The sequence below is a fragment of the Suncus etruscus genome, chromosome X (genome assembly GCF_024139225.1).
Source record: "Suncus etruscus isolate mSunEtr1 chromosome X, mSunEtr1.pri.cur, whole genome shotgun sequence".
Taxonomy (NCBI): domain Eukaryota; kingdom Metazoa; phylum Chordata; class Mammalia; order Eulipotyphla; family Soricidae; genus Suncus; species Suncus etruscus.
Window position 1 is genome coordinate 21041002 of NC_064868.1, and position 4127 is coordinate 21045128.

The 4127-nt window shown below is 40.5% G+C and overlaps 1 pseudogene; it reads right to left on the minus strand.

Moving 5' to 3' along the window:
* Positions 1–2676: 2676 nt before the first annotated feature.
* LOC125998696 (protein SET-like) lies at positions 2677–3920 on the minus strand (annotated as a pseudogene).
* Between the last annotated feature and the right edge of the window lie 207 nt (positions 3921–4127).

Sequence of the window (4127 nt, forward strand, 5' to 3'; positions counted from 1 at the left end):
AAAGGAAAGGAAATGTTCAGTGGCAAGTATATTTTTGAAAATTATTGAATCACTAATAAACTCATTAATGCAGTAGCAGAAAGTTTACTAAGCTCTTACTGTTTTAAAGCATGAGAGTTAAAGTATACAGTAAAAACGATGTGGGTGGCAATAATTGTTTGCTTAGGTCCAGCAAAATACGGGGGAAATGGAAAGGGAAAGCCTTGGCCTAAGTACATGGAGACCCTGAAATTTTCTGACCCTATACTGACTCAGGGCTTCAGGCATACTATGATGTCCAACCCCTGATTCATTCTCTGCGGTCCTGGTAAAAAATTTTTTCGCAGATTCGCTGTTGTTGTCGTCAGGTTTCTGTAATTAAAGATTCTGTTTCCTCTGCATCTTCTTCATAAGTCAGGATGATTTTGAGCATCCTCTAGTTTCATCTCTCTATTAACTGGCAATGTGGAGAGCCCTGCCCTGCAAGCAGGTTGTTGCTATTACTAAGTCTTCTGGTGGTTAAGAGAACCCTCTTTGGAGTAAGTTCATGCCAGTGCAGTGGTAGGGTCTTGCTTGGTAGAGCATTGCTTCCTGGTGATATTGTAGACAATTGTGGATGTTTTGGTATATGGTATCCATGGTGTATGGGCATTGCCTGTTCCTATGAGGCCTGACCCAAGTCATTATGACCATATTCAGGGTGTAAGAAACCACTGCATTAAAATTTTTGTGTTCCCATCTCTATTAGATAAGAACTTGTTTGTGTATGTAATATTTTACCATTTTAATGTGCCTGTACAAAAGGGGGACAATGCCATAAGGTATATTGGTGTATATGGGGCCCTAGGGAAGAAGTCCAACCATCCTGGTAACTTGGCTCTAACAAGAACGCTAAACAGGGAGGCAATTCTGACAGAATTTCCAATTGAACAAATTGCAAAAACAAACAAAACAAAAACAATGGGTGAAATTGTCACTATATAAGAGAATATTCGATAAGAGTTATAGCTGTTTTTTTTAGTTCAAACAATTGAATTTAATCTCGTTTGTTTCCAGTGTTCAAAATAAAATCCAAGAGTCACATCTAAGTCATTTGTTCATGACTAGGTATCTTGACATACAAATCTAAAGCCCCCTGTTCCCAAGTTCCCAACTACAGTGAGCAGAAAACCAAAAATTCTAGGTTCTCTATTCAAGAGTAACAATTTTATCTCTACAAATCAAGGGAATGACCCAAGTACAGAAATGTTTCTTTATTGAAACCCAATTCCTGACTGGTATAGATAGCCAAGGATTGATTCAAGAAGCTGAAGTCAGTTTAGCCCATCTAAGACAGCATTGCCTAACAATGAAATCTTTCCACTGAGTTTAATACATCAGCAAGCTTTGAAGAAAAGTAGTATTTTACAGCATTAGACAGTTTTTTTTCTATTTGAAGGGGGCCCACAACCAGCAGCAATCAGGAGTTACTCCTGGCAGGCTTAGGGGACCATTACAAGATGCCAGAAATCAAACCTGGGTTCATCCCGAGACTTCCGCATATTCATTATGCTAGCTCTCGGGGGGGGGGGGGCAGTTGCCTTGTTCTCTTCTATGCATACTGGAACTTGACAGAACAGTCAAACATCTTAGCTCCAGTCAAAGAAGGCTTACATACAAGAGGAATAAGCCAATCTGGGGCTCAGTAATCAGAGTACTTCCGAAGTGCACTAATGGTGGTGGCAGACAAGATCATTAGGCCAGTTCAATGCCCATCACCTGAGCTATGCATCTAGGGCCCAAGATATTCAATTTAAAATTCTCTGGTCAACTCAATGTGAATGTTAAGGAACCCATGGCAAATTGTACCCACTTTGCTTCCCAGTTGCTGAGACACACTATTGGATCCCTTTGCTTAATCCACATAGTCCCAGGTCCTCTTGCAACATGTGCCATCCAAAAATGAATTAGGGTGAGCTTATCATGTCACATGTCAAATCTGAAAGTCATCATGTCCAGTTATTTTGAGAGAAAAAATTCAATCCTTTGAGTATACATTTAGTTTTATTGTAACAAAGCAACTTGTACAATTTTTAACGTTTAAAACTGAGCATCTTTTCTTTCCAGTGAAACAAAAGAAAATTTTAAAAATAAACAGGAACAAAATTACAATAGATAATGTCAATTCCAAATAAGTTTCTACAGGTTTCTGCTGATTCTCTCATCGAGTGGCAGGGCTCAAGTCATCATTAGGAGAGAATTTTATTTTAAAAGTCTCATTTTAAACTGCAAGGATGTTCGTTAAACATCACTATTAAACATGCCAAAGAAGAAGCCATTTTGTCAAAATGCCCACTTAACCCCTCAAACATCTCAAACCCACCCCATTGCTGCCGTTCTATAACCCCCATTTATTTTTTTAAAGTTTTTCTTTTTTAAACAAGAGAAAGTAGACAGATACATGTTGGTAAATGCTAACTGTCCATATTCGCAGACACAATGTGACCTGTGAGCCCGATATACAGAGAAAGGAGGGGAAAAGCTAGAATTCTATGCACTACTACACAGGGGCCTACCACCCTCCAGCTTCCAGCACAGCGAAGGGAGCAGAGGGTTTTCTTTTTTCCCACATAGTATGGTGGTGTTGATTCCATAGTCTTTGCAGAGACAAGAAAGGAAAAAACAAATTTGGAACAGAAAGCGGTAGAGATCTCCCCCCCCCACTCAATTCTGATCAAGGTTTCCCTAAATTAAGTTGATAACCATGGTGTAAAGGAGAAAAGAGACCTCAAAAACAGGGAGACTGAGCACAAGAGGGGTGGGGAGGGTAGAAGAAAAGAAAAAGACTGCAACTTGCTCCCAGGGATTGGAGGAAATGAGAGAAAATCGGAAACCGACTGTGTTCCTTTAGTCATCTTCTTCATCCTCTTCTTCTTCCTCCACCTCATCATAATCTTCATCTTCTTCACCTTCATTTTCATTCCCTTTTGCATCAGTATCTTCCAATCCTCCTCCTCCTCCTCCTCCTCCTCCTCCTTCTTCTTCTTCTTCTTCTTCTTCTTCTTCTTCTTCTTCTTCTTCTTCTTCTTCTTCTTCTTCTTCTTCTTCTTCTTCTTCTTCTTCTTCTTCTTCTTCCTCTTCTTCTTCTTCTTCTTCTTCTTCTTCTTCTTCTTCTTCTTCTTCTTCTTCTTCTTCTTCTTCTTCTTCTTCTTCTTCTTCTTCTTCTTCTTCTTCTCCTTACCCTTCCCATGTCAGGAACCAAGTAGTATTGTAAAGGATTTGGCCAAATGTTATCCTTGATAACCTCGCCCAGCTCATCTGTCCCAGCATCAGAGTGGTCAGTGAATCAGGCAAAGAAACTCTCGGGTTACTCGTGCTGTCTCTTCCTGCTGGCTTTATTCTGAGTTTGACTTGAGTGTTTTGTCAAATCCTTTCCAGATTTCCATTTGATTTCAGTGGCCTTAGAAAATGGATCACCACTCTAATTCAGATGAAATTATTTGGAGAGAACTTTATTTTCGAAATAAGGGTTTTCATCAAAATAAAAATTTGTTTTGTAACCTGATTTAATATCTTCAAACTCTGTCATTTCAATTCTTGTCAAATAATGCAGAGATTATTCATCCTCCTTCCCAAGCAGTGCAGACACTTACGGATGGTTGACAAATGTCGTTACTCAAAAATTGGGGATTTTGACGATCAATTCTGACCTCTTCTGAAAAAATGGCTGGCGGAGTTTGTTATATTTCTGTTATACTTTCAAAATATCCTCACTGGGTTGTTCATTAAGTCTATCTCTTTCATTTTGTACTTCATAGATATGTTCAGTTGCTTCCTGTTGCTCTTTTTCTCCCTTCCTTGGGCCCAGTGAGCTGAGCGCCTCCTCAGCCTTTGGGGGCAATGGCTGCACCCCAGGGCTTCTTGGCCAGCTGTGGCTGAATGGGCTGGTGCTTAGAGGCCATGTTGGGGCTGGGCCAGAGCTTGGAGTCCAGGCGCACGTGGCGGGGCCAGAGCCAGAGCACCCGAGTTATAGCTGTTAAGGAAATACACTCAAGATACTCAAGGGAGATATACATGCCCCATTTCTTTAGAAATAGTCGGGGGAGTGTTAAGTCTGGGACACGGCTTTAGTCTGTGAGTTGGCCTTCTGGAGTCTTCAAAACTGCTCC